Source organism: Odontomachus brunneus, unplaced genomic scaffold, assembly GCF_010583005.1.
Source record: "Odontomachus brunneus isolate Ranch 3 - 2012 unplaced genomic scaffold, Obru_v1 Obru_scaffold_020, whole genome shotgun sequence".
In the NCBI taxonomy this organism is placed as follows: Eukaryota; Metazoa; Arthropoda; class Insecta; order Hymenoptera; family Formicidae; genus Odontomachus; species Odontomachus brunneus.
The window spans coordinates 2,590,877-2,602,583 of NW_022639470.1; the positions used below are offsets into that span (position 1 = coordinate 2,590,877).

The 11,707-nt window shown below is 49.3% G+C and overlaps 1 protein-coding gene and 1 long non-coding RNA gene across 2 annotated transcripts in view; one reads left to right on the forward strand and one right to left on the reverse strand.

The window, feature by feature from the left end:
- The window catches only part of LOC116842039 (platelet endothelial cell adhesion molecule-like), a 217,415-nt gene extending 205,726 nt beyond the window's left edge, over positions 1-11,689 (forward strand). Inside the window, exon 7 of the transcript XR_004377659.1 lies at positions 11,642-11,689. The gene's annotated coding sequence lies outside the window, so the exon portion shown is untranslated. The remainder of the gene's footprint in view (positions 1-11,641) is intronic.
- Positions 1-11,707, reverse strand: part of LOC116842042 — a 39,120-nt gene that overhangs the window by 8,496 nt on the left and 18,917 nt on the right. The window lies entirely within an intron of this gene.

The following is an 11,707-nucleotide window of genomic DNA, read 5'->3' on the forward strand; positions in this document are numbered from 1 at the left end:
TGTTACCTTGGCTTCGACGCAGATGCATATTCTTTAGCTGCCATTTTGCACTATCGCCGGGACAACCGTAAAAGCAGAAGAGATCCGGGGAATTTTTAACAAATTATTGCCGCGTTTTGTTGTTTCTCTTTGCTTTTCATTAATTAACGTCGCGATTAAGAGAGCGAGGTGCCGATTATTTTTAACGTCGTTTTTGTTTCTCGAACGGTTCGTTTCATCAAGTTGCTTAATTAACGCAGTCGCTGAAATATCCTCGAGAAAAAAAATCAATAACATTGCTCTGGCAAACCAGACGAACGAGCTCCGGGGTTGAAAAGAATGTAATAATCCCATTTCAGCCACGTGATTCGCGAGCGAAAATTTCGTTCTTAACAAAACACGAAGAAACGACGAAAGAAGTGTATTTTTATTTCCCGGCTAATTACGAATACCCGAGTGCGTTAAACGAATGAATCGCTGTCGCTTATCGAGAATCCATTTCTCAAAAACTCCCCGCCACGATCTGTCGCAATAGTCAGGAAACAATTTATAAGCCGCTTTCGCGCGCGCTTAGCGGACATTTTCGCGCGGCCACGGTGACAATACGGGTGTCTATTCAACGGTAGGGGCGCGCATTATCTTTGATAAAATACGGTATTAGGTATAACAGGAACGGCTGGAATTGGGTCGCGCGCGCGATCTTCAGCGTCGGTACCGATTTACTAAGGCAGAGTAATGGAGCCGGGTGCTTTATGCCCTCTTTACGCCGGTCGATCCGCTCGGGAACGACCCTGCAGATACTTCCCGCGCAACGACCTTCCTACCCGCCGCGTTCCTTGCCGCTACCTACCGCGGATTGATACTACGGAAAGCAAATGTTTGCCCGCGATATCTGAGAGAAGAAGTCGACCCGAGAGAAGCCTTCCCGCTGTTGGAACGCGTACTTCATACGGGGTTTAATGAGAAACCTTATTCGCGAGCTCGGCGGAGAAACGTGTCGGCGTTACGCGTCACGGCCACCCCATTCGGCGCCGTTCCGAACTCGAGAGAGCGAGTCAATCTCTCTCACCCTCAGATTTCAGAATTCATTTCAGAAATTTACTCTGCCCATTAACCGGATTATTTAACCAGACGTGCAAATCGAACGTTTCGCGGGAGGGAAAAATGATGTGATGAACGGGGATAAAAACGATATCGAAAGAACGGCTGCGGATAATGGATAGATTACTTTAGATCGCGCAGCTATGTACTTCCGTTTGTGGAAAGAGACGGGATTCAATTGCTATGACTTTTTAATGGGGTGTTAACTCTACGGATATGACTGAAAGGTAGCAAGACTTGTCGAGAGAGGCATCATTTCTCCCTGGGCTCGATTTTCATCGTCCAAATAAAGGTTCAACCGTTCAAGCTGACGAGATATCGCGCGAGCTTTGACATAGATCTAACAGACGCGACTGTTACTTATTACAATTCTTGTTGAACGTCGTTGTATCAGACACCGCCTATTTTACTTAACTGTTTAACAAAGAGATAGATTTGATGGTGGATGTGGTGTTAACTCACCGCGAGTAGTCTTGCGAGTTGGTGGCAACTTAGTTTGAATGGGACTTAATGCTATAATATGCGAGAATGGCTCTTAGGTTGTTGTGACAATAGACTATACTTACTGCGAAACATAGTACACGCGAAAGTTGTTGTCGTTAGACGCACTACTGGTCCCGTTTGCTTTATAAACTCTCGCGTTTGAGCACACGGAGTAGTCGAACTATATCAATTAATTTCGATCGGTTTGTTCTTTTTTATACCGGAACGATTGAAAGACCATAGACAGAGAGAGAAAGGGAAAGAGAGTAACGCTATCGAAGAAAGTATAAGCATGATGTCTGACCTACAACTCTCGATAATTCACGCGACATCTTACGTTTGAAAAATATTTTAAAATTTTTATAAAAAATAGTAAAGAGTTATTTCTTGTATTGTATATAAAGCATTAATTTAATAATATTTTGGTGATGTATTTCGCAGTATTTTTATACTGAGACATTTATATACAATCTGATCACTCTGTGTCCCTTCCATCAAAGAACAAAGCACAGTTTCATCGAAACAGCACAGTCGAGAAGGACACACTATAGGAATTGATCTACATGTCGGTTTCCTTGTAACGGCGCTATTAACGTGTCCCTTAAACTGACCCTTACGTTACCTGTCGCTTGTTAATTGTCGCGTTTACGAGTAACACGCACATTTTGTCCAACTGCGCTGCCCCGAAAATGAAGCGTACTTAATGAGAGTTTAAAGAGTCATCTTTATTCGCGCGACACATTTTTAGTCCGCTTAAATATTTCATAATATTCACGCGTTGGGACGCTCTCGCTCGTTCGCGCGGTTATGGTTAATAATTCTTTGCCGACCAAGAACGCAACCGCGTACGAAGGCCAAGCGAAATTGTCGATTTTCGTAGTTCGTTATCGTGGTTAATTACGGCCGCGAATTGTCCTGATTTCGAATTGAAGCTAAAGATACAACTATCAGGAAAACAATATTAGTTCTACATCTAGACTGAAAAATATCATTTTACGCGATTTTTTAGAATTCTATTCTCTATTTTTTCTTTCTTTTTCGAAGCGCTAGCAATCAGAATTGACAATTACGGAAATCCTATACTGAATTCTCCACGAGCCAAATGTGTTAACGCGCTCGTGCTTACGCCGACGAGAGCCCGAGATCAACGCGAAACTGTCGCGCGCCGAGCGACTTTCTCTATCTCTCCGTTAAATGATACGATCGCGCAAGTGGCGTTCAATGAGAATCGTCCCTCGAGATTATCGCTGATATCGGCGAATTGATTCGCCCCGGAATTATTCCCCGAGCGTCGTCACGCGCCGCGACTTAAAAGCGCCGCCTCGGTATTTGAGTTCTGCGACGCGGGAACGGTCCCCCGTTCTTTTCACGCTCGTAAATCGAGAGCGCGAGTTTCAACATGGTCGCGCACCAAGGGGCACGTAGCCACGTAGCCGATAACGAAATAGCGAAGTCGAACGAGCCCGGCAGCTGCAGGACGGCCCGACACTCGAGCTAAGTACCTGCCTATGGAAATTTAACGCCGCACTTTGCCGGCATGTTACATTTGTAATTCATCGAGCCGCCGCGTGTTACAGACAGCTTCGATGTACACGGCTGTTTAATGGAATGAATTGATATTGATCGCAAAATTGACGGTGTACGCGGCGTGTGGGTGGGTGGACAAGGGGGAGAGGGAGAGCGGCAGAAGGGTGAGTTCTGCTTCCTCTATCGCGGCCTGATGTATGAACTATTACGGTCGCAGGTGTTTCGTATGGAGTTATCATTGTCGTACGCTTGTTTATCGCGTTCGGTATCGGGAGTTTTAATAACGATTACGTCGATTAAATATGCGACGTTATGGATGTAACTTCCTTGTTGCGTAATATCTTCGCTAACGATCGCTCTGCTGTTTTGACGAGCCCCGGTTACGCTGTAAATTATAGATATGAACGGTGCGCATATATTTTCAGCATTTGCTTCATAATTAGCGATGTTTTCGCATTATATGCCACCCCGATTTTTGACTGCATCGAAAACAAATAACGTTATTTTGCAAATTCTTCAAATTTTCGCGATTATACGTCTCTCTCTCTCTCTCTCTCTCTCTCTCTCTCTCTCTCTCTCTCATTTGGCCGTCACTTTCCCGCGCGTTCCGCGATACACTTCCATTTCTCATCGCATCACCTTTCGCCGCGATTCTCCTGCCTTCGACCCCATTTTTCGCGTGCTGTCCCGCTCTCTATTCGTAATTGTTCAGTGTACAAGAACGTATGCGTCCATCGTGCACGCACACGCCCACCCACCGTACACACACACACACACACACACCCACGTTGTGCGCGGCGACGCGGGTGGACGAGCGGGAAGGAACGGTAATAGGTCTTCCTCCCGGGTCCCCTATGTAAATTTGCACATGCTCGCAGTTACCCGTCGACGGTCCACACGTTCCCGCGCGATTGTGTAAGTCCACTTTTCCACGACGAATTCCGAAGGATCTCTTCCTCGCGTCGCGTCGCGTCGTCCCGCCATCGCAAAACCGTACGGACCGCGCGTTGCACGAACATCGCATTCCGAAGTTGTCCCTCGCCTCTCCTCACCTATCTACCACCACACCCGCTCGAAAAATCTCCACCGGTGCAGCCGCGTTCTCCACCGCAGAGATTCGATTCCCGCGATTTTCGGAGCACGTACCGCGCGCGTACTCGTCGGCCAACCCGACCGACCGGTATCTCCCAGACGTATCGGATGGCCCGCCCGTCCGTAATTGAAACGAATTTCCGCTAGTTAGACCGCTAGAAGGCGGCGCTCGTTGAGACGTCGAAAAAACCTCGGCCGCCCTCGAATTTACGAGCCAACTTAACGCTCCTCCGTCTGGGCATCGTTCAGGACTGGTGCTTATCGCACGTCGTCCGCTCTAGCGAAACTCGTCCGGGGAACGACGTTAACTTGTAACTATTAACGTTACCGCCGCGGCTACAGCCGTATAATAGCGCTGAAGATTAAACGGCGCTTATATGCGTTCCGTTGCTGTAGCGTCTTTGATTCGAGTCGTCCGGATTATTTTCGTACTCGGATCATCTGTATTAATTATAAACGTACAGAAGATACAATTTTCCACAATCGAGAGGGAGTAGAGTTCTTCAAGTCAGAGGTAGAACATTTATAGGGAGAAAATAAGTGAGCGAGTAAATAAGTGAGAGAGAAGCTCCAGCGTGTGCTTCGTCATTTCAGTCTTAGAGAGCTTCCCTCTCATTTCTACTAGAATTTTTCTCTCATTCTCACGTTCTCATTCACGTCACCCCTAAAAATGACAAGCAAGATTCAGACCAATCAGAAATCATCGTGCTTTGTCCTAACTCTGACTAGAGGAACTCCAAGAGGGGGAGTACAGTTTCGATCGCACTGCACGAGACTGCGCGAATGAAAGTTCAACCGCATAAAAACTCTGATATAAAAGCGGATTATAAATCAATCGAGAATTTATTCTACCTCGTGCGCTGTGAACGCTAATTGAAAATTCTCTCGTTACGCCACGGGAATAAGTCAAAAATACACCGTCATTTGCTCGTTTTGCGTTATACATCGAACTTGAAAACTGTCGTCGGAAAAGAAACAAATAAGAAGTCGCGAAGCGAGGAATACATGGCGGACGCGACGATGAAATTAATGACAGCCGGTTCGTCGACGATGCGTCAGTTTACGGACCGATATCGATTGCACTCTGATTAAACAGAAAGATGTCCGCGGCGAACTTGTGTCCGCAAGACAACGTTCAACGTTGACGCAGTTAGCAACGCGAATCTCCCTGCGACGTCATAATTAACGCCGATTATAGCCGACATAATACGATTCTCCAGGCTTAGAGATCCGAAACGCAACAAACCCATTAGTACGGGCTATATGCAGTCGCGCTGCATTAAATAGGCGCTGAGTGATCATTCTATTTCGTCCCGCTAATTAAACGGGACGTCTGATGTCGTGACGCCGATTACGCGACATTCAACAACGCGGCTCGCTCGCTCGACTCGGATATTCTATCGTCACCGAGGCTTGAATGATCAAAGTCGGGGCAAGGAGCGAGATTGGCGTTACCGAGTAAGGCTCTCTCGTTGAATGGACCGCGATACGGCGAGCGTAACGTTAACAACGTTAACAACGACACGTTGATGTAAACGTTTCAGCGTGATGACGTGAATCACGCGAAAAGGGTTACCTCGGATAAACGCGGGAACGACGAGCTCGACGAAGTCGTTTCCTCCGCTCTTTCCCGATTTGTCGAATTTACTCGTAAGTCTAGATGTAATGTGATTAACGTAAGATAGAGACGGATTAGCGGCTGAGAGAGCGCAAGAGCAACGACGAAGCTTCGAGTAACCACGAGATCGTCCGTACGGCAGCAATATTTATATTTCACATGGCCCGGCGGATCTGTTGTATTCCAGATGTTTTATGTATAAATTTACACTGCCAAATTATTTCCCCGTAAGACGTTAATAACGTCGCATCGCGAACCAAAGAGAACAAGAGCAGAAGAATTGGAAGCGATGTGAGAGCGTTACGAAGAATAAATACATAATGTTATGAAAACCGTGTGTGCTTATTTTGACGATGTAGAAAATCGTTGATCCTTTTTCGACACGTGTATTGCGCGCGCTGGTTACGTCGTAACATTATTATCTTCGCACCGAGGACAAACACTCTCGTCGATCATAGTTGGGATACGTCGCGCGCAACGTGTGTGTGTGACGGAAAGCATTATAAATATTTTACTTAACTTCATTGAAACATTTGTGTGAGAATGGATATATGTGATAACTTTAACACAGTCCGCCTAATAATTACACCCAAACACGCTTCTGTATTAAAACTTAACGTCTCGCAACTTGTGCACGAAAGTCCTTCGAATTTTAGTGTATCCCTTCAAGCCGGGCGTAATAACTCAGTTCCGAGTCTACCATGCGAGCGCGAGATGAGAAGTAAGTTTGTAACTTCGATTCGAATTAACGTTGCCTACAGAGTAGCTGGCGCGATAGTAAACTTAACATAAAATTAACTCGACAAACACGCCGGGCGAGAAACTAGCTGTGACGTATTATTACATTTTAGACAATCACACCCAACTCGGTCTTAACAAAGATCTTATGAGAAACCATTTAATATGTTGTGTGCAGATTTTTCGTAAAATATATTAAATGGTATGAAATATAAAAAAGAGAGATGAATGTGTGTGCGTGAGTGTGAGGATGGGTGGAAAGATTACGAACCAATAAGGCGCAAACCACATAATCTTGCGTTTCTCTGAGTGTCCCTATTTCTCTCTCTTTCGAGAGAAAGGGAGAAAGTAAATCTCGAGGACCGTCAACAGATTCGGGTGCGCCAATCTCCGGTTGTGACTGGAAAATTAGAGAATCTCCGCGATAAAGGCTGCCGGGGACCCTCTTCGACCTTTGAAATTTCAGTTAGCCGCGCTGCCGCACGTAAGCGATAGCGACGCGTTGAAGCCGGTACACCGCACCGTCCCCTAAATTGATTCCATTTCAGCCTCCAGTATCTTATATCCGCAATCGATTTGGCGATAGTGAGATTGGCGAAATCACGTAATTCCGCAAGAAGAGCCTTCCCGGGTGCGACAGGCGATCCGATACTCCTGTCTCGGTGCAGGCTCTCATGCACGTGCGTACACACCTCAAACACATACATACACAGCAGATATACGTATACACATATGCAGCCAGTCGCACAATCGCACGACCGACTGATACATCCCAACGTCGTTCGCGCGGAGGGCAGAATCCGTAGTCGCTCTTCACCCTGGATTCGGGATCGTAACGATCGTATTTCGACGACGGCGAAGTCTGGAGGATAGGGCGGCGGCATCGAGGTGGCGAGGATATATCGTCGCTACAACGAGCTTCGATCACTTCGAGAGCTTTCCTCAATGGCCTCCGACCGACGCCACGCTTCGCCGCCGGAGCACAGCATAAATCGCCGAGCGCCTTCCTACCCTTCGCGTTCGGTACCCGTGCTTAGCCGACGTGAACGCGGCGAAATATCTCGCCGCCGTGACGTTTCGCGCACTAAAGCGCCCAGAGCTAAGGAAGACTATCGCGAGCGGTCGCACTCGCCCGTGGCGGTACTCCGGTATCTTCAGGTGGCTTTGATTCCGCGCAATCAAAAGGCTGGGCAACGGAGAGACAGAGAGACAGAGAGAAAGAGAGAGAGAGAAGAGAGACCAAGAGGCTTAAGAGGCCTCGTCGTTACGCGCGAGCATGAGCTGTGCTTTAATTAACCATGGATCAAAGCCACGCTTAATGGAAGCCGACGATATCTGCACATAGGGCAGGCATCGGGGAAAAAGAGTCAAAAGCGGAGTCAAAGTCGGAGGAAGGGAATCGTGTCGTTTGTAAAACTCTTGCGTGCGCGCGTGTATGACTCTCCGGCCGACTGACTTCTTCATCGTCGAGAAGTCCTGGGCTCTCACGATGCACGAACTCGTGAGTGATTTGTAGTGGATGAACGAATCGCGTAAAGTAAAAGAAGAGAGAGAGAGAGAGAGAGAGAGAGAGAAGATGAGAGAAGGAAAACGGTCGAAACAGATGGAAAACCGCGGGATGACACGCATGTACCGGCGTTGTGTGCAGGTGAGCTTTAAACATTCGCGTGTGTCGACGCGTGATCTGACGCGATCAAACAAGCTCACGCGGTTGCAAATCCGGTTGAGATCGTTCGCCCGTTGTGCAAAACCGTAAACCGTCGAGGGTTCCTCGCTGATGTATAACAGACGCGCAGTGGTAGTACACCTTTGTGTGGGATTTCCAGCGATATACCTCCGTCTCTATGCTCCGACACCGTCGTGCGTCTCGTGCTCTTGGGGAGATAACGAGAAAATCGTCGCATGTGTTTCTTTCAGATGTATACTTGCTGTGAAATTGTTACTTATATTATATCATCCGCGGCTTGTACTTCTCAACGCGAATCACTAGCTTGTTCTGTAAACCGATATTTATCAACGATTATTAACGAGTCGACGCGTCTTGCGCGTCACGATTGCAAGTGGAAACAGACACATGTAGTCGGACCGCGCGGTGCCTGTCGATCGATACTGGCGAGGCCAATTCGCGATATATCATATTGATTTCTTGACGCTTTCAAACTGTAACACTGTAGAATCGGCTACTTTCGGGATACTGTAATAATATTGCGAATCGATCCGGCGAAAGGCGAACATCAGGGAACCTCATGAATGCCATTCGCTCGCGCGCGTACCGTGATTGCCCGTAACTTTGCCTTACCTCATAACGTAAGGGAGCGACCATCGAATTCTCAGTCGAATACGCTCGCACAGCCACTCACGTCCCCCTCATTCGGGAATCGGCCGTCGCGTTTTATACCGGACGAATTGTTTTTCACTGGCCGTAAAACGGGACGAGGGTGACACCGCGTGAGATCGTAAGACTTCGGTTCGAAGTAGTAGTTCCCTTTCACAGATCAAACCGTCGACGTCGTCCCGCTTTCTCTCTCTCTCTCTCTCTCTCTCTCTCTCTCTCGGAGACGCAGACGACCCTTATTACATACTTGTGTACTGCTTTCACGACTTAGCTCCAACTTTACCGCCGAATCGGCTCTAAGTCGTCGGCGGTGAGAGACGCTCGGCGGGATTCCTCCGATCGTATTCGGTATATCCGGACGAGCAAGACGGCCGTGAGTCTTCTTCGCGGCGCGAACGTAGAAACGCATAAAACAAAGAGCGAGAACCAGTGTTGCGGCGGGTGAATAGTAATAGATCGACTGGAGTTGCGGGCTCGCACGTATCGAGATATTCATGTGCTCGTTTATCACCATCGAAAGCTATTTTATCTTTATGATACGTTAAGCGACTACCGATGCCGCGTTACACGAGAAACTTTAACCCCCTCCCCCCGCCACTCCTCCGCCAGCGTGCCGCCGTCGCGCGCGCAGTGATCGAAAAGGAATAGATTTATGCCGGATATAGCGCGAGTACCCGTTAACGCGAGGAAATACGATTCGATATATACACCCGTATATTCCCCGCGATATCCATTTCGCGTCTCGAATAGCGTAGTGCAGTTATTTATGAAGCCGCCGTGCGTGCGCGCGTACTGTCGCGGGGCTTTCTTCCTTGTTTGTTTTCTCTACTTCACATCCCTGGACCCTGTGTCCCGGGATACGCGCCTTTATCTTCAGACACCGCGACTTCCGACATGCCGCGCCGATGTGAAAAATTGACCGTGGTCGCCCGCGTCGTCATCAACATCCGTCTTCCTTACGCTCTCCAGCGGAAGAATCGCGCGAATGCGTCCTGTCATACGCTGTCATTCCGCGTGCATTTCTCAGCATTAACCCGGCGCGTTTACGTCGTCATACTCATTCATCCACGCCACCGTCCATTTCTTCACGAGACTCGCGTCAGTCCGCTATTTCCATAACGCGACTGACTCGCGTAAAGTATCATTCTCGGACGGTGCGAAGCGAAAATGGATTACAACGCACGTTCCGGCCATTCCCCTTCATTCATTCATTCATTCATTCATTCATTCATTCATTCATTCATTCATACGCCATCGCCGTCGCCGTCGCGTTTCTCAAGCCGGTTAAATGCAGAACGAGGAATCCCGACTTCAACGAACGTCAACGAACCCTCTCTCTCTTCGTTTTTCTCTTTCTCTCTTTCTTCCCATCTCACGCCTTCGGGGCCCCACCAATTTCGCATACTTTTCAACGTAGCCTCGCCGCGTCCCCCCCGCGTGTCTCCCATTCGCCCCTGATCCGACACTCTTTCTTAGGAACGTCGCGCGTCTCTCTCTTCCCGGTGACAGGGCTGCCGGGGTAAAGTATTGAAAAAGTTTTACCTTCCCCCCGATAATTTTACCGCCTTCCTCTTTTTTCGGCCACGTAAGCCTTTCCGTTCCCCGGGAGTGTCAAGCCAACGAGTACGGCCGGGCCAGCCAGTCAGCCAGCCAACCAGCCAGCCAGCCAGCCAGTCAGCCAACCAACCGGCTTGGTTGGCGCATAAAACGCGACCTATCGCCGGCAGGTTGGAAATAATCGGAATAAAGTGATTCCCGGAATAATAGCGGAGTTGCGACTGTGCCACCCGCCGCCACCTTCCGCTCCTCCGCGTCGTCGTCTCCTGCCTCCTCTTCGTCACCAGGATATAGCTGCGGGGACGGAGGATGCAGGGGGATGTCGGTACGTTACGGAATCACATTGTGTAGTATCCAGGTCAACAATATATACCCTTCCCTCGCTCGTAGAACATAATGGAACGTCGAATAAGTAGGTGCACGCAGCGCGGAGGGTGACGAGGGCGGCGGGGTCGTACGCTACAACCGGGATTTTATTTTGCAACGTCATTCGTCATGGATTATACACCCGAGTCTCGTTTTGCCGGCGACTCTGCCCCGTCTCCGCCTCCGCCGTCACTCGCCGCCACTGCCGCCGCCGCCGCCGCCACTTCCTCGTCATCTATCCTGGCGCGCCGGCTTCTGGATTAAGTGCTATATCCGCGAGGAGCCGCCCGGTTATTATTAATGCGGCAAATTACTCAGCGAATTCCCTCGCATATCTCGCCTCCCCCTGAACCCCGTCGCCGGGATTCTCGCGCGTCTCTCGTACAACCCCTTGCTCGTCCGCCGAATGAATTTGCAACGCTTCGGGAGAGGCGAAGGGAGAAGGACAGAGAGCGCGAAAACGAGAGAAAAGCAGGAGGAGAACGATCGGCTCCAGGACGAAGACGTTCGCGGGAGGTTCCGCTTTGCCGCCCGTCCCGCGGCAGTTCGCGCTACACTCTATAGACTATGAGCCGTCTCCCTCGGCGTTCCTCATCGCTCAAACGATGACAAGTGATGCTGACTGATGTTCGCCGCATAAGCGCGTGCCCCATCCACCACCACCAGCAGCACCGTCGCCGCCACCACACTAGCAACCCCCCTGGTCTGCTACCCTGAAGGATCGCTCATCCTCCGCGAGCGCGCGCGTGCGAAACGCTTGTAATGGAGCGATGGAAAAAAGTGACGGCTACACCCAGCCGCGGAGTCTGATACGGCGCCGTTTCCGAAACGGGGAGATGAACGAGGAGAGAGAGAGAGAGAGAGAGAGAGAGAGAGAGAGAGAGAGAGAGAGAGAGAGAGAGAGAGAGAGA